The sequence below is a fragment of the Bufo gargarizans genome, chromosome 1 (assembly GCF_014858855.1).
Source record: "Bufo gargarizans isolate SCDJY-AF-19 chromosome 1, ASM1485885v1, whole genome shotgun sequence".
Taxonomy (NCBI): domain Eukaryota; kingdom Metazoa; phylum Chordata; class Amphibia; order Anura; family Bufonidae; genus Bufo; species Bufo gargarizans.
Genome location: NC_058080.1, coordinates 129,965,961 through 129,985,529, shown reverse-complemented (window position 1 = coordinate 129,985,529; position 19,569 = coordinate 129,965,961). Strand labels below are relative to the sequence as shown.

Genomic DNA, 19,569 nt, shown 5'->3' with positions numbered 1-19,569 from the left:
GCAGCTCTACTAACTGTGACTCTATCCTAGCCACCTGCGCATCTCGGTCAACAGTGGACTGCACATTCTCCGCCAGCTGTGTCCGTAATGCCGAAACCTGGTCCGAATTACTGGCACAGCACTGGCAGTGAATGGTCGGAGGAATTGTCTCTGTTGACTGAGACACCAGCGCAACTTCTTTTGGCTTGCAGATGCTAACCTCAAATGTATGCACAAGTTTGGCTAGCATCCGAAGCCGTTTGGTGGCCTTGTCTAACACCGTCCGTTTGTTAACACATAGCTTGTCATAGCTACAAGCCTGTGCTAACAAATCGGACCACAGCATTTCTGATGACTTGTGAGTGGTGGGGAGGATGGGATTGAAAGTGCTGTGTCTGCTCAAGTGTTGCAGTGTGGAGAAGTCCATACTCACTTTTTGATGAGCGTCCATCTTCTCATTGGGGCCGTACCTCTTCATCCTACGCAGCTGCTTGGAAGAAGTCCTTTTTCTCCCGGATCGCTTCTTCCCGACCAGCCGGACTTGTACGCTGCTCCAATGAAGATGGATCTCTTTCAGTGACGTGTCCTCTTCTCCCTTGCAACAGTCGAGCGATGCAGTGACCGTGTAAAGCAAACAGCAAAATACTAGTTCACAGATAGATTATAGATTCTCTGCTAAAGATTTTGATCTGCGCTTGGTACTATATGGAAGAGTCGCGTTACCTGTCCGAATTATCAGGTCCTAGGCGCTCAGACCACTGACCGCATCTCTCTTGCCTGATAATTCACAGTATAACCGACCTCTAGAAACCAAACACAAGAAGCAAGAGTCGCGTTACCTGTCCGAATGATCAGGTCCTAGACGCTCAGACCACTGACCGCATCTCTCTTGCCTGATAATTCACAGTATAACTGACCTGTAGCCTAAAATCCAAACACAGATTTCAAAATCTAAGCAGTGGGCCTGGCTCGCCAATGTAAAGGGTGAATATTAATCACCAATATTTATGCAAATATCAATAATTAATATTCATAAATAGGAGGAGCCGTCTATTGATGACTCCGCCTATTTATGCCTTTATATTAATAATACAATACTTTCACTATACTTTGCCTTACATTAATCACTATGCTAGCTGCATGCGCCTTACTGAACTCACTATCGCCAATAACCACACGTTACACAGATAGTTACAAGTAAAACAAGATATTTATTAATACCTAGTACACTACGCACGCAATACACTAACAGTACAGCACTATAAATACAGTACTAAACTACACTACACGGTTCCCAAATTCCACCCACAAATTATCTAATACAGTACACTCACACATGTATTAGCAGCCCACCCCACCTGACTAATTCTATCCCTAAGAGAACGACGAAGGGTTAACGGTGGCACTGCAGGGGTGAATGCAGGCCACAGACATTGCAGGGGTACAGTATAGAGAGCAGGGATGCTCCTGTAGGGTTAGGGTATGGGACAGCACTGCAAGGGTTAATATGGATGCCTGCAGGGATGGTATAGGGACAATGGGAGTAGGGGTACGTTGGTGGGATAGATGGGGGTTGTGTAGGGGATATGGGAGGAGGTATAGGGAATCGTTGGTGGGATAGGGATATGGGCAATAGGGGTTATCATTGGTGGGATAGGGGCAAGTAGGGGTTAATAGGGAATTGTTGGTGGGATAGGGGATATGGGCAAGTAGGGGTAATATTGTTGGTGGGATAGGGTAGGTACCCAGCCCTCCAGGGGATCAACGGCTCGTCGTCCAGGGGTTAATTCCCGCATGCTCGTTTCCAGGGGTCTTCTCTTCAGGCGAGGGGGGGGAGCAGCTCCGCTCTCCTCAGTGCAGGGGCCGCCGGATATTTATATAGGCCAAAAATGTGACCACCCCATTTTAGAAACTACGGGATAGGGTGGCAGTTTTGTTGGTACTATTTTATGATTTTTGGCTGCTCTATATTACACTTTTTGTGAGGCAAGGTAATATATGGGTTAAAATGGTGAGGCACCGTTTTTATTTTTTGTTATTTACAACATTCATCTGAAAGGTTAGATCATGTGGTATTTTTATAGACCAGGTTGTCACGGATGCGGCGATAGCTAAAATGTATACAAAATGTAAGTTTTACACAATGATTTCATTTTTGAAACAAAAAAAAATGTTTTAGTGTCTCCATAGTCTGAGAGCCATAGTTTTTTCAGTTTTTGGGCGATTATCTTGGGTAGGGTATGATTTCTGCAGGATGAGATGACTGTTTGATTGGCACTATTTTGGGGTGCGTATGACTTTTTGATCGCTTGCTATTACACTTTTTGTGATATAAGGTGACAAAAAATGGCTTTTTTTCCACCTTTTTTTTTTTTTTTTACTGTGCTAACCTGAGGGGTTAGGTCATGTGATATTTTTATAGAGCAGTTTATTATGGACGCGGCAATACCAAATATGTATACTTTTTTTTATTTATATAAAAAAAACTTTTATTCCCCTGCAGGTCGTATGCAAATGAGGTTTTTGAAGTCAAGGGGGGAGCGGCTTTCACTCTTGAAGTCAAGCACACCGCTCCCCCTTCTCTACCCTTCACATTTGTTCGATGGCCTTTTTGGATTCTTTCAGGCACGATTCCAGTCCTAAGATTTCGTGCATAAGCCATATGATCACGTTTCCGGCGTCTGCGCATTGAGCCCTGCTGTATTTCACCTGGCTTTAGCGAGTCAAGACTCACGGGGCCCAAACTCACATGGGTAAGCGCTTCAGAGAACATTACCCCAGATTACCGTCAATCACAGGATCAGGAGCGCGTTGACTCGCTGTAGCCAAGTACACTACAGCGAGGATCAATGAGCAGGCGCCGGAAACAAGATTGTATGGCGCATATGTGAAATCTCAGGATGGAATTGAGCCTAAAAGAATTCAAAAGGCTATTAATCAAATGTGAAGGGGTGGGAAGGAGGCGCGGTGAGCTTGACTTCAAGCGTGAAAGCCACTGCCCCCTTGACTTCAAGAACCTTATTTGCATACGACCTGCGGGGGAATAAAAGTTGCTACAGCGATCATGCGTCTTGGACATCTTACACAAGAACATCATTAGAAACCTGATGTCAACAACTTTAAGGTACTGCTGGCAGTTTATGGTCCATTTTGGTGCTGACAAGGTTACATTTAAATATTCCTTTAGAGGTTGTTCAGATGGAGTATTTTGACCATGGAAATCTCCGAGTGGGGCCAGGCTCCAGGCTGTTCATACAGCCATGTTTTGTGCCATGATCTGTCCTTTCTTGGTGTAAACTGTGGCCTTCCATTCAAAATAATGGAAGGCAGTTGCTGGGGGGCCGCCTGGTGGCTTTTTGATGCACAATCCACTACAAAATCAGCATGTAAAGAGCATGTAAAGAGCCCCTGACAATGGCACTGTGTGTATTCTCTCTATTCTGTGACACCACTTTGTAGATTATCCCCATATATTAAAGGGAATCTGTGACCAGCAACCTTCCTTTCAAACAGTTTGCATAGACACATAGCTGTGGTGCACCTCATTAAAACACTATTTTTCTTTTGTTGATCTGAGGCTCCATTGCTGAGTTATAATACTTTTTCTTAATATGCAAATAAGGCCTTTGGTGCAATGAGGGCATTGCCATTGCTCTTGTTGCACCCAAGCTCCGCTCCTTTCTGTGGCCTGCCCCACCTTCACCGCTTCACCACTGCCTAGCCTTTTTAATCAGTGCAGCCACGGTGGGGCTGGCTGCAGAAATGAGCAGAGCTTGGGTGCTACAAGAGCAATGGTGATGCCCTCCTTGCACTGAAGGCCAGATTTGCATATTAATAAAAAGTTTCATAACTCACCAATGGAGCCTCAGATCAATAAAAGAAAAAAGAGTGTATAATTCAGCTGAACCACAAATTTGTCTCTATGCAAACAGTTTGATAGGGAGGCTGCAGATTCCCTTTAAAGGGGTATTCTAATCTGAGACAATGGGGGGATATCGCTAGAATATACCCCCATTGTCTGATAGGTGCCGGTCCTACCGCTGGGACCCGGACCTATATCGAGAACAGAGTGGGCAAAATGGTGGCTGGAGGACTCCAGGCCGGCCACCACCAAGCACTCTTCTCATAGAAGTGAATGGGAGAGCACCACGCATGACCGGCAATTCACTTCTATGGGCCCGATGGCAATAGCCGAGCCAGCGCTCGGTTATTTTCAGCGGCCCCATAGAAATGAATGGAGGGCCGCTGCGCATGCGCAGTGCACCCTCCTCCACTTGCGGGGTTCTGTTAAGGAGATAGGTACAGGCCCCAGCAGTGGGACCCGCACCTATCAGACAATGGGTCTATCCTAGCGATATGCCTTCTTGTCTCAGATGAGACAACCCCTTTAAGGAAACACATATGATGACTTAAAGTAAAGACCAAACCAGTCATAAGCTTTTCACGTTCCAAGCACGCTGCTGAAGGGGACCATAGTGAAATATAGTTATATCCTAAATTTAGATATTGGGATCCATGGTCAGTTTTTATACTTCTGAGTTACATTATACCTGATGTGGTTATTTCAATCTCAGTCTAAGAATGCCTTCTCTTCACAGATTGAGAAAGTATGTTGAGACTGAGAGACATGAGCGGAGAGATACATGGAGTAAAGAACAGGAAGTGTGCTTATATAGTTTTATATATCCTCAATGACAGGTCTGACTAAATATGGTAGAAAACTTCCTGTCGCCAGATAGAGTACTAAATTCAGCTCTGGAGTACTAACTGATGCTCTAACAATGTAGGTACCGTGCAGGATAAAACACAGTCATGCCAGTTTAGGTAGAGAATCACTTAATGTGGACATCTACAGTACATTTATTTTAGGGTCAATGTTAGGAAATTCGAAAAACATTTTTATAATTAGTGGTTCTAACGTTGAACATGATTGACTTTGTTATGTATCAAAGACCATTAAACCTTTGCAAATATGTCAAATGCGAAAAAGAAACCAGCTGAAAATGAAAAATGGAAATTTCAGTGTAAAAGAACAAGCAGGAAGTGCATAAAGAAAGAGAAAGCAAATTGAAGCATGCAAAGAAATGTGAGATCATGGAAAAAAAGTTTCTTTCTCGAGCATAGTAAACCAGGGAGTCCTATTGTAACCTTTCTCATCTCTGCGTGATTTAGATTGTATTCTTCAGATTACCATGCACCTGTACGTTATATGTCATTTCTACAAATGGGGTATTCTGGGTCATCCTCAGCATAGATCATCAATATCAGATCTGTGGAGGTCCAACACCAGACACCTCAAAATCATCTGAATGGGAGCTGACCTGCAGTAGTCCATCACAATCATTACATTTTAAACCAGTGGCCTAAGGTGTTTGGTGTTTGAACCTAAGGTGTTTGGTACTCGGGGTGGGTCCTTGGTCTGGCACCCCTTCCCCCCATACTTTAAAACATTTTCCCCCCTCACAATAGATATGTACACATTGTGCCCCCTCACAGTAGTTATGCCCCATTGTGCCCCCTTCACAGTAGTTATGCAATATTATGCCCCCTCACAGTATTAATGCCCTCATTGCACCCCTTCACAGTAGTTATACCCTCATCGCACCCCTTCACAATAGTTATGCCCACATTATGCCCTTTCACAGTAGTTATGCCCTCAGTGCATCCCTTCACAGTAGTTATATCCATATTGTGCCCCCTTCACAGTAGTTATGCCCTATTATGCCCCCTCACAGTATTAATGCCCTCATTGCACCCCTTCACAGTAATTATACCCTCATCGCACCCCTTCACAATAGTTATGCCCACATTATGCCCTTTCACAGTAGTTATGCCCTCAGTGCATCCCTTCACAGTAGTTATATCCATATTGTGCCCCCCTTCACAGTAGTTATGCCCTATTATGCCCCCTCACAGTATTAATGCCCTCATTGCACCCCTTCACAGTAGTTATACCCTCATCGCACCCCTTCACAATAGTTATGCCCACATTATGCCTCCTCACAGTAGTTATGCCCTCATTGCGCCCCTTCACAGTATTTATGCTCACATTGTGCCCCCTCACAGTAGTTGTTCCTACATTGAACCCCCCTAACAGTAGTTATTCATTTATTGTGCCCTCTTCACAGTAGTTACACCCCCACTGTAACCCTGCACAGTAGTTATGCCTTCATTGTGCCCCCTCACAGTAGTTATGACCTCTCTGTGCCCCCTTCAGAGTAGTTATGCCCTCACTGTGTACCCCCTCACAGAAGACATGCCCTTATCTGTGCCTCATAAAAGTTGTTATGCCTCTTCACAGTAGTAATGTCCTCTCTGTGACCCCTTCACAGTCCTAATGCTCACACTATGCCCCCTCAGTGTTAATTTCATTTATTGTGCCCTCTTCACAGTAGTTACACCCCCACTGTAACCCTGCACAGTAGTTATGCCTTCATTGTGCCCCCTCACAGTAGTTATGACCTCTCTGTGCCCCCTTCAGAGTAGTTATGCCCTCACTGTGTACCCTCTCACAGAAGACATGCCCTTATCTTTACCTCATAAAAGTTGTTATGCCTCTTCACAGTAGTAATGTCCTCTCTGTGACCCCTTCACAGTCCTAATGCTCACACTATGCCCCCTCAGTGTTAATAAAATATAAAAAAAACTGTAACTACTCACCTTGTCCCATCTCTGATCATCAGATCCCCTACTCCCTGCAGGCACAGATCGCGTTGCAGAACTGTGTGGGAGGAGATCACAGGCAGATTCCTGGGCCTGCAAGCTTCTCCTATACAGTCCGGCAGCGCGATCTGCCCCTGTAGGGCTGAATGGTGAAGCAAGGAGCAGACAAAGCTGGTATAGTATAAATTAACAGCACAGCCAAATGTGTCATCAAAATTGTTAAATGTTTAGTAAGTCTGTATACACTGTATAATATAATGGTAATGGGCTGCATTGAGGATAAACGAAATTGCACCCAAGTAACAAAAAAAATCGGCCTAAATAGGATAAATAGGAATAAGCAAGGGAAAGAGGCGATGGGGGTTGATATGAGGACATAAATAAAGTACTAGGGGAGATAGGTTAACTCTCTGGGGCACTTTGGCATCAGCTTCTTGTCCAATGACAAATTCATTGCTGCTCTGTGGTTCTAAAGTGACAACAAAAATGGCCACACTTCCTGTTTTGTAAAGATGGCTGCCACAACTGAACAGAATACCACTATCTCTTGGAAATAAGAGGAACATACAGCAATTAATAACCTTTGGCTCTCAGTATAACATCTGATGAACTAACATGGTCACTTTAATTTTGGGTGGAAATCCATTCTGATAAATTTATAGTAATAATAGGATTGAGCAAAATATGTTCTCGTGTAATTCAAATGAGCAAGAGGTCCTACTACTGGGTGTAACGCTGGATTATTGTAGAATATGTGATAGTCCACATAAACCTAGTAGATGATGTACAAAGAATGGTAGGTCAGCTTCTTTAGGTCTTTCAGTGGTTCCTAAAAATGGAAGGCATATCTGGTGAAAGCATTGCTGGTGGGTCACCTAAATCATCGTCTTGTGCTGGGTGAACAGAAACAATGAATCTCTATGGGGACAAGCGATCTTAGCAGTGATTGCTAGTTTTCATATAGTGCAGGTGATTTCTGAATGTACATGTAGCTTTCACCTTCTGTAATGAACAGACAACTATCGGGAAGGAGCAGATATATTTGCCAGCTGTCTTGGGCAGTATAAAGAGGCCTTAAAGGAGTATTCCCATCTCAGACAAAGCTGGCATATTGGAACCCGCACCTATCTCGTAAACTGAGCCGGCAAAGTGAAGGAGGGCCACCTTCTATTCATTGCTATGCAGCGGCCGAAAATAGCCGAGCCACCTATTTCCAGCAGCCCCATAGAAATGAATGAGAGCGCACCGTGCTTGCTTGGCCACCACTTCCATTCACTTCAATGGGGCCGACGGAAATAGCCTTAGCCAGCACTTGGTTATTTTCGGCGGCCCCATAGAATCTTGCCGGCTCAGTTTACAACATAGGTGTGGGACCCGCACCTATCAGACAGCGATATGCCCCTATTGTCTGAGATGGGAATACCCCTTTAACCACTTCAGCCCCGCTAGGTGAAACCCCCTTCATGACCAGGCCACTTTTTACACTTCGGCACTACACTCCTTTCACCGTTTATCGCTCGGTCATGCAACTTACCACCCAAATGAATTTTACCTTCTTTTCTTCTCACTAATGGAGCTTTCATTTGGTGGTATTTTAATGCTGCTGACATTTTTACTTTTTTTGTTATTAATCAAAATGTAACGATTTTTGTGCAAAAAAATGACATTTTTCACTTTCAGCTGTGAAATTTTGCAAAAAAACCGACATCCATATATAAATTTTTCGCTAAATTTATAGTTCTACATGTCTTTGATTAAAAAAAAATGTTTGGGCAAAAAAAAAATGGTTTGGGTAAAAGTTATAGCATTTACAAACTATGGTACAAAAATGTGAATTTCCGCTTTTTGAAACGGCTCTGATTTTCTGAGCACCTGTCATGTTTCCTGAGGTTCTACAATGCCCAAACAGTAGAAAAACCCCACAAATGACCCCATTTCGGAAAGTAGACACCCTAAGGTATTCGCTGATGGGCATAGTGAGTTCATAGAACTTTTTATTTTTTGTCACAAGTTAGCGGAAAATGATGATGATTTTTTATTTTTATTTTTTTCTTACAAAGTCTCATATTCCACTAACTTGCGACAAAAAATAAAAAATTCTAGGAACTCACCATGCCCCTCACAGAATACCTTGGGGTGTCTTCTTTCCAAAATGGGGTCACTTGTGGGGTAGTTATACTGCCCTGGCAATTTAGGGGCCCAAATGTGTGAGAAGAACTTTGCAATCAAAATGTGTAAGAAATGACCGGTGAAATCCGAAAGGTGCACTTTGGAATATGCGCCCCTTTGCCCACCTTGGCAGCAAAAAAGTGTCACACATGTGGTATCGCCGTACTCAGGAGAAGTTGGGGAATGTGTTTTGGGGTGTCATTTTACATATACCCATGCTGGGTGAGAGAAATATCTTGGCAAAAGACAACTTTTCCCATTTTTTTTATACAAAGTTGGCATTTGACCAAGATATTTTTCTCACCCAGCATGGGTATATGTAAAATGACACCCCAAAACACATTCCCCAACTTCTCCTGAGTACGGCGATACCAGATGTGTCACACTTTTTTGCTGCCAAGGTGGGCAAAGGGGCACATATTCCAAAGTGCACCTTTCGGATTTTGCAGGGCATTTTTTACACATTTTGATTGCAAGGTACTTCTCACACATTTGGGCCCCTAAATTGCCAGGGCAGTATAACTACGCCACAAGTGACCCCATTTTGGAAAGAAGACACCCTAAGGTATTCCGTGAGGGGCACTGCGAGTTCCTAGAATTTTTTATTTTTTGTCACAAGTTAGCGGAAAATGATGATTTTTTTTTTTTCTCTTTTTTCCTTACAAAGTCTCATATTCCACTAACTTGCGACAAAAAATAAAAAATTCTAGGAACTCGCCATGCCCCTCACGGAATACCTTGGGGTGTCTTCTTTCCAAAATGGGGTCACTTGTGGGGTAGTTATACTGCCCTGGCAATTTAGGGGCCCATATGTGTGAGAAGTACTTTGCAATCAAAATCTGTAAAAAATGACCGGTGAAATCCGAAAGGTGCACTTTGGAATATGTGCCCCTTTGCCCACCTTGGCATCAAAAAAGTGTCACACATCTGGTATCGCCGTACTCAGGAGAAGTTGGGGAATGTGTTTTGGGCTGTCATTTTACATATACCCATGCTGGGTGAGAGAAATATCTTGGCAAAAGACAACTTTTCCCATTTTTTTATACAAAGTTGGCATTTGACCAAGATATTTTTCTCACCCAGCATGGGTATATGTAAAATGACACCCTAAAACACATTGCCCAACTTCTCCTGAGTACGGCGATACCAGATGTGTCACACTTTTTTGCTGCCAAGGTGGGCAAAGGGGCACATATTCCAAAGTGCACCTTTCGGATTTTGCAGGGCATTTTTTACACATTTTGATTGCAAAGTTCTTCTCACACATTTGGGCCCCTAAATTGCCAGGGCAGTATAACTACGCCACAAGTGACCCCATTTTGGAAAGAAGACACCCCAAGGTATTCCGTGAGGGGCATGGCGAGTTCCTAGAATTTTTTATTTTTTGTCGCAAGTTAGTGGAATATGAGACTTTGTAAGGAAAAAAGAAAAAAAAAGAAAAATCATCATTTTCCGCTAAATTGTGACAAAAAATAAAAAATTCTAGGAACTCGCCGTGCCCCCCACGGAATACCTTGGGGTGTCTTCTTTCCAAAATGGGGTCACTTGTGGCGTAGTTATACTGCCCTGGCAATTTAGGGGCCCAAATGTGTAAGAAGTACCTTGCAATCAAAATGTGTAAAAAATGGCCTGCGAAATCCGAAAGGTGCCCCTTTGCCCACCTTGGCTGCAAAAAAGTGTCACACATCTGGTATCGCCGTACTCAGGAGAAGTTGGGCAATGTGTTTTGGGGTGCCATTTTACATATACCCATGCTGGGTGAGAGAAATATCTTGGCAAAAGACAACTTTTCCCATTTTTTTATACAAAGTTGGCATTTGACCAAGATATTAATCTCACCCAGCATGGGTATATGTGAAATGACACCCCAAAACACATTCCCCAACTTCTCCTGAGTACGGCGATACCACATGTGTGACACTTTTTTGCAGCCTAGATGCGCAAAGGGGCCCAAATTCCTTTTAGGGGGGCATTTTTAGACATTTGGATCCCAGACTTCTTCTCACACTTTCGGGCCCCTAAAAAGCCAGGGCAGTATAAATACCCCACATGTGACCCCACTTTGGAAAGAAGACACCCCAAGGTATTCAATGAGGGGCATGGCGAGTTCCTAGAATTTTTTTTTTTTTTTGCATAAGTTAGCGGATATTGATTTTTTTTTGTTTTTTTTTCTCACAAAGTCTCACTTTCCGCTAACTTAGGACAAAAATTTCAATCTTTCATGGACTCAATATGCCCCTCACGGAATACCTTGGGGTGTCTTCTTTCCGAAATGGGGTCACATGTGGGGTATTTATACTGCCCTGGCTTTTTAGGGGCCCTAAAGCGTGAGAAGAAGTCTGGAATATAAATGTCTAAAAATGTTTACGCATTTGGATTCCGTGAGGGGTATGGTGCGTCCATGTGAGATTTTATTTTTTGACACAAGTTAGTGGAATATGAGACTTTGTAAGAAAAAACAAAAACAAAAACAAACAAAAAATGTCCACTAACTTGTGCCAAAAAAAATGGCTGAATGGAGCCTTACCAGGGGGGGAGTGATCAATGACAGGGGGGTGATCAATGACAGGGGGGTGATCAATGACAGGGGGGTGATCACCCATATAGACTCCCTGATCACCCCCCTGTCACTGATCACCCCCCCTGTAAGGCTCCATTCAGACATCCGCATGATTTTTTACGGATCCATGGATACATGGATCGGATCCACAGAACGCATGCGGACGTCTGAATGGAGCCTTACAGGGGGGTTATCAATGACAGGGGGTGATCAGGGTAATCAGGGTGATCACCCCCCTGTCACTGATCACCCCCCCTGTAAGGCTCCATTCAGACATCCGCATGATTTTTTACGGATCCATGGATACATGGATCGGATCCACAGAACGCATGCGGACGTCTGAATGGAGCCTTACAGGGGGGTTATCAATGACAGGGGGTGATCAGGGTAATCAGGGTGATCACCCCCCTGTCACTGATCACCCCCCCTGTAAGGCTCCATTCAGACATCCGCATGATTTTTTACGGATCCATGGATACATGGATCGGATCCACAGAACGCATGCGGACGTCTGAATGGAGCCTTACAGGAAGGTTATCAATGACAGGGGGTGATCAGGGTAATCAGGGTGATCACCCCCCTGTCACTGATCACCCCCCCTGTAAGGCTCCATTCAGACATCCGCATGATTTTTTACGGATCCATGGATACATGGATCGGATCCACAGAACGCATGCGGACGTCTGAATGGAGCCTTACAGGGGGGTTATCAATGACAGGGGGTGATCAGGGTAATCAGGGTGATCACCCCCCTGTCACTGCTCACCCCCCCTGTAAGGCTCCATTCAGACATCCGCATGATTTTTTACGGATCCATGGATACATGGATCGGATCCACAAAACGCATGCGGACGTCTGAATGGAGCCTTACAGGGGGGTTATCAATGACAGGGGGTGATCAGGGTGATCACCCCCCTGTCACTGATCACCCCCCCTGTAAGGCTCCATTCAGACGTCCGCATGATTTTTACGGATCCATGGATCGGATCCGTAAAAATCATGCGGACGTCTGAATGGAGCCTGACAGGGGGGTGATCAATGACAGGGGGGTGATCAATGACAGGGGGGTGATCAATGACAGGGGGTGATCAGGGAGTGTATATGGGTGATCAGCCGCCTGTCATTGATCACCCCCCTGTAAGGCTCCATTCAGACGTCCGCATGATTTTTACGGATCCATGGATACATGGATCGGATCCGTAAAAATCATGCGGACGTCTGAACGGAGCCTGACAGGGGGGTGATCAATGACAGGGCGGTGATCAATGACAGGGGGGTGATCAGGGATTTTATATGGGGTGATCAGGGGTTTAGAAGGGGTTAATAAGTGACGGGGGGGGGGGGTGTAGTGTAGTGTAGTGTGGTGTTTGGTGGGACTGTACTGACCTACCTGAGTCCTCTGGTGGTCGATCCTAACAAAAGGGACCACCAGAGGACCAGGTAGGAGGTATATTAGACGCTGTTATGAAAACAGCGTCTAATATACCTGTTAGGGGTTAAAAAATTCGGATCTCCAGCCTGCCAGCGAGCGATCGCCGCTGGCAGGCTGGAGATCCACTCGCTTACCTTCCGTTCCTGTGAGCGCGCGCGCCTGTGCACGCGCGTTCACAGGAAATCTCGGCTCTCGCGGGAGGACGCGTATATGCGTCCACCCAGAAGAGCAGGACCGCCGGCAGGACGCAATCCTGCGTACGGCGGTCCTGAGGAGGTTAAAGGCTATGTACACCTTTGGAGGCAAATTTGTTTATGATTGGATTTTACTCATTTTGGGCTTAAATATTTTTTTTTCAATTGGCCTTTATTAAAATTATTGAGCCGTTCTGTCACAAAGGATTAACTGTTTTTCTAGCTGTGTAACTGGTACTTTCACTTTGTGCCGGTCATCTAATAAACCTTATCTCTAAACTACTAAAAGTTCATAAACACTTATTTAGGCCACATTCTTATCAGAAAGATAAGAAATAAGCTTTAATGAGTGTATTTAATGTCAGAGAGAAGAGATTCGATCTGACGGAAAAGAGAGAAAATCCACAGACTGCTTCTACAGCGTCTCAGCTCTGTACAGAGAAAAGTACTCCATATTTGTAATAAAGACCAATGATTTTGTGCTCAAAATAAGTACAATGTAATAATAAAAAATTGCCCCCTAAGGTGTACGTAGCCTTTAAGTTACGCTAACTGACTGTATGAGCATTGCTTGTAATCTATTGACATATCCTGTACTACAATGATGGGAAATGTGAACTTTGTCACTGTCCTGCATGGCTGCTATCAGATAATTTTGCTACTTATGCAATTCACAGCTACTGTGCATTCACTTAACTATCCCCCTTGACTGTTAAGCCTCATTCTCGCGTCAGTGTTCGGTCAGTGATTGTCAGCCAAAACCAGGATTGGAGCCTCCACAGACATAAGGTACAAGGAAAAGATCTGCACCTGTTCTGTGTTTAGAGCCAAACCTGGTTTTGGCTGAAAATCACTGACCAAAACACTGACGTGTGAATGGGGCTTTAGGCTGTATCCTACATCAGATTATTGCATAATGCCTAATCACAAGAGAAAGGTCTGTGCACAACTCTTAATAACTGTGATAAATCTGAGCAGGTCTGTGCACCAGAACTGGTCTACACCAGAAAACTTAGCTAGTGGGGACTCCAGGTATAATCTATGCCAGGAGGGGGAGTTCCAGTTAAGACAGAATTTAGAAAGGGAGCACATGCTTCCAGGAAGCATCAGTTTGCCAAGACAGCAGAGTGATCAGCAAAATGAAGGCTTTAGGGCTCATTCAGACAACCGTATCTGTTTTTGCAGTATGCAAATTGCGGATCCGCAAAACACGGATTTTTGCAGAACAGAAAGGCAATGGCCTGATGGAGTACACCATGACATAACACCTCATCAGTGCCACTACTACTCCCATCCTCTGCCCTGGCTCCTCAGCAGCTCACTGTACCTCCCTGTATATTTACATCATCAAACATTTAAAATGCTGAACTATGGCCTTAGTTGAACTTTTTATACATGCCCGAAACCAGTCGCCTGTGTACAAGGAGAAAATGAAGCTGCCAGCAGCTGCATATCACTTACCGAGGTGCCAGTTAAGCAGTTAGAATCTGTTTATTTGTGAGCTTCTGTTTTCACAAATGCAGCTGCGGCTGATGGAAAAGCAGAAATAATAGTGTGAAACTGAGTCACAAGAGTTTCAGCAGATGTGTTCTGCCATTAGGCACAATTTATTTGTGTATTTTTACTCCGTTTTTTCCCCTATTTCTTATACAGGAGGTTATCTGAATATAGGTAGGACTCTGCATGGAGGGCTGGGGAATTTCTAAAATTCAAGGAAGTGGAAACTTGTGGTTAAGTGAGATTATTAATGATTGTCTGAGGAATGCTCTGCCATGCTTTACAATTGCCGACCAATGTGCTTTACTCTGTACATATCGTACACCTTCATTCTCCACATCATCTCCCCTCTGTATATACTGTATACTCTTATTCTCCTCATCACCTCCACTCTGTATATACGGTATACCCTCATTTTCCCAATCACCTCCACTCTGTATATACTGTATACCCTCATTCTCCCCATCACCTCCACTCTGTATATACTGTATACTCCTATTCTCCCATCACCTCCACTCTGTATATACTGTATACCCTCATTTTCCCAATCACCTCCACTCTGTATATACTGTATACCCTCATTCTCCCCATCACCTCCACTCTGTATATACTGTATACTCCTATTCTCCCCATCACCTCCACTCTGTATATACTGTATACTCCTATTCTCCCATCACCTCCACTCTGTATATACTGTATACTCCTATTCTCCCATCACCTCCACTCTGTATATACTGTATACTCCTATTCTCCCCATCACCTCCACTCTGTATATACTGTATACTCCTATTCTCCCATCACCTCCACTCTGTATATACTGTATACTCTTATTCTCCCCATCACCTCCACTCTGTATATACTGTATACTCCTATTCTCCCATCACCTCCACTCTGTATATACTGTATACTCTTATTCTCCCCATCACCTCCACTCTGTATATACTGTATACTCCTATTCTCCCATCACCTCCACTCTGTATATACTGTATACTCCTATTCTCCCATCACCTCCACTCTGTATATACTGTATACTCTTATTCTCCCCATCACCTCCACTCTGTATATACTGTATACTCGTATTCTCCTCATCACCTCCACTCTGTATATACTGTATACTCTTATTCTCCCCATCACCTCCACTCTGTATATACTGTATACTCTTATTCTCCTCATCACCTCCACTCTGTATATACTGAATAACATCATTCTTCCCATCACCTCCACTCTGTACAGTACATACTGTATACCATCATTCCTTTTTCGTCCTCTGAAGCACATCATGGGTTAAGTTGTCTCATTCATTTCGTAGGACCGCCCACCTACATTCATTAATTAGTCAAATGTGAAAAGGTACTATATAACCACGCCTTCCCAAGACAACGCTGTGTTTTTTTTATTGTCCTCATTCATGAGAAAGAAGCCTACCTTTTGTGTTGGCCGTTTGTGTTGGCCGCATATACCATGGGGTATCCCAGATTAAAAGGCCAGAGTTCAGCGTAGCCATCGCTGCTCTATTCCGCTTTTCTGCGCTTTGACTGTTCTATCCGGGGGATAAGCGTTTTCAAGAGGCGCGCGATCACTGGGAAGAATATGCGGAAGTCTAGGCCCGAACTTCCAATTCAGAAGTTGGAACGCACAAGTGGAACGCAGACGCCGGCAGCGTCTGACGTCATCAAGCGCTGCCTCTTTCTCCGGTTTTCTGGCATCAAAGTTAAGTATTTCAAGAATAAGCAGAGCAGGGTGCCTGATGTGCCTGGCAGCTGAGCTCTTGCAGTTTATAAGGTACAATCCTGTCTGTAGTCAGCAGTGGCGTAGGGATCGCCATAGCAACCATAGCAGTGGCTATGATTGATTTTTATTTTTTTATCATACACTTGCCGGCCCGTCTGTGGGCGGTCCGCGGCCCAAGCCGGCTCGGGCCTGGCTGAGGAGAAGGAGTCAGGAAAGAGCAGGGCAGTGAGGGCACGACGGGGCCGGGCAGCAGGTGAGATAGGCTGCGGTGGAGGGGGTCGGGCCGGGGTCACGGGGTGTGTACTACCTGGTCCTGGGGTCTAGGAGGGAGTGGTCGCAACTCCCGCCGCGGCGCCAGTCAGATTCCTGCCGCAGCAGTGTCTGAGTCTGACTGAGACTGACTGAGAGTGTCAGTCTCACTGCTGCCAGCCTGTGCCTCAGCTCAGCTTGCCTGCGCTGTGGGACCGGTGACCGGTGACCGGTCCGAGCCTTCTCCAGTCTGCTCCCGGCCGGTGCTCCGGCCTCCTCCTCAACTGGTCAGTGGTCTCCACTCCCTGTCTGATGGTGGACACTACAGGGGTGTGTGCTGTAATTAGTAAGTGAGGGTCTGATGATCTGAAGTTAAAAAGAGATGCCAGCAGTGATAAGGAGGGCGCCCCTTCCTTCTTTTGGGGGGCACACTCTAGTTCTGGGGTTTCCCCCCCCCCCATTATATGACAGACTAAGGGTACTTTTATACTTGCGGCAGGACGGATCCGGCAGGCTGTTCAGCCTGTCGGATCCGTCCTGCCGCTATTTCGCTGGACCGCTGCTCCGTCCCCATTGACTATAATGGGGATGGGGGCGGAGCTCTGTCGCAGTACGGCACTGCGCAGTGAGAGGCCACCGGACGAAAAAGTCGAACTTGCAGTACTTTTCGTCCGCCAGCCTTTCACCGCACACTGCCGTGCTGCACCGGAGCTCCGTCCCCGTCCCCATTATAGTCAATGGGGATGGAGCGGCGGCTTATTTGTTTTTTCCTCTGACTTTTCTATGCTCATGGAGGTGGGAGATCTAGGATGGGTGTTTGGGTGGGAGCTCTGGAAGGGGTGGTTGGAGGCCCCATAGATATGTGGGGGTGGGAGATTTGGGGGGGGGGGGGGCATGAATTTTTTTGCTATGGGGCCATGCATTTCTAGCTACGCCCCTGATACTAATTTTAAATTAGTAGCAATAATTAAATAGGTACTCTAATATTAGACAACTGCAATTACCATAATTAGGTTTGATCCAGGGTTCTCGGACTGATCGCCTTTTCCTGGGGTCAAGAAGGAATTTTTCCCTGTGACACTAATTGGCTGAATGTGTCCAGGTTTTTTTTCCTTCTTCTGGATCAACAATTTAAGATATAGGGATTCTATTCATACCAAACGTAGGATGATAATAAGAGTAACGCCATCCCGGCACTCAGACCCTATCATCCTTAGGTGAGTCTCTGGCATTTACATACTGTGTAGAGTATTAGTCTGTTTGTAGGACCCCAGGATTTATTGTGATTTGGATGGCATATACTCTAGCCACCAGGTGTTTTACACCATAGGGTGTCTTTCATGAGGACCTTTGCAGTCTCTGGCTGTATTGCCATTTGCTGTTTTTTCATGTCATTTATTTTTGTGGGCTGATGAATTTTCTGACTGTATGCACTTTACTTGGATTTAGTGGTCTGTATTATGCCAGGATGGTGTTTTTCCTGTTCCCTACCCTCTTTTTTTAATGGTACTATATACATTATTTAATATGTAACAATAAACAAATTTTTCATGAATTGGATGTTTATGCGCTTCAGTTTTTCCAGTTTTTTGCTTCTTATTTGGTGAGCTCATCCAAGTCACATGTATATTTGGTAGTCCCTATATGTAGCCACAACACTTTAGTGGTCATCGTCTTGGCAGGGACACCCATGGTCGAATTTGTTTTTTAATGATAATAAGAGTAGCATAACAGTTATAATAACAGTAATAATGTTAGAATAATAAAATGCTAATACTGGGGTACTAATAATACTTATAGGAAAAATAATAATAGCAATAGTATTAGCAGTTAGGTTTAATCCAGGGTTCTCGGACTGATCGCCTTTTCCTGGGGTCAAGAATGAATTTTTTCCCTGTGACACAAATTGGCTGAATGTGTCCAGGTTTTTTTGCCTTCTTCTGGATCAGTATGTTTAAGAATAAGGACTGAATTTATAATAATAAAAACAAATTAATATATTAAATAATACGTAGCGATGCTAATATATTACTAAGAGTAGCAATAGTGTAATATTGATATAAGTAATAATTAGAATAATAATATTAATAGTATAGTGTTACAATAAACAGTTAAAGGGGTTGGCCACTATATAACTACTTTCCACTATAAAGGGGTAGGGTAAAAAAAGAGTTTCCTAATATACTTTATTAAAAAAAATCTAAATGGTAATGTTTTTACAATGAGCACCGCCCCCTCAGCCCCGCTCTGCGTGCAGCCAGTTCGTCCATGGCTGCACGCGACATGGAGGAGCTTTAGAGAAAGCTCGTCCATGGCTTTATTCTAACTGCACATGCGCTGCTTTTCCTAATTAGAGCAGACGGGGATCAGACGCGCTCTTATTTTTCTTCCCGCTCCGAACTCTGACAGGAATAAGTCGGTTGTAGAGACAGAGTCGGAGCAGGGAGCGCGCCAGTGGCAGGGGCAGACTGGGCATGCGCTGCTCTTATTAGGAAAAGCAGCGCATGAGCAGTTAGAATAAAGCCGTGGACAAGCTTTCTCTAAAGCGCCTCCATGTCGCGTGCAGCCATGGACGAACTGGCTGCACGCAGAGCGGGGCTGAGCTCATTATAAATTCATTACCATTCAGATTTTTTAAATAAACTATATTAGGAAACTTTTTTTTACCCTACCTCCCACTATATAGTGGAAAGTACGTATTTAGTGGCCAACCCCTTTAATAAGAGTACAGTAATTATAAGGTTAGTGTAGGGACCCACTTGAAAGAGGTCGTCGTGAAGTGGCAAGTGGGCTTATACATTTTGATGAATATGTATACTAAGAACCTCATGCTGATAAGTTTGGCTCAGCAGCAATAGATGATGTATAAGATGTGGATGTGCGCTTCATGGCTTGTCTTCTACAGTTAGTAAATTATAAAACACATCAATATTAATACAGGATTCTAGTACTGATCACCTTTTCTCAGTAGTAGGAAAGAAATTACCCACATGTCCTGCTTCTGGATTAACATTATTATTATATTATTATTATTAGCATGATTATTAGAATTATTGCTAATAAACAGACATAAATGAGAAGTTAGAACTACAACA

General features: G+C 44.3%; 1 long non-coding RNA gene across 1 annotated transcript; it reads right to left on the bottom strand.

Moving 5' to 3' along the window:
* Positions 1-324: 324 nt before the first annotated feature.
* On the bottom strand, positions 325-16,067 carry LOC122935580. Its single transcript, XR_006388806.1, has 3 exons — positions 15,920-16,067; positions 14,459-14,526; positions 325-574 (listed from the first exon to the last, which is right to left on the bottom strand). It is a non-coding gene; the product is annotated as an uncharacterized LOC122935580 (long non-coding RNA).
* Between the last annotated feature and the right edge of the window lie 3,502 nt (positions 16,068-19,569).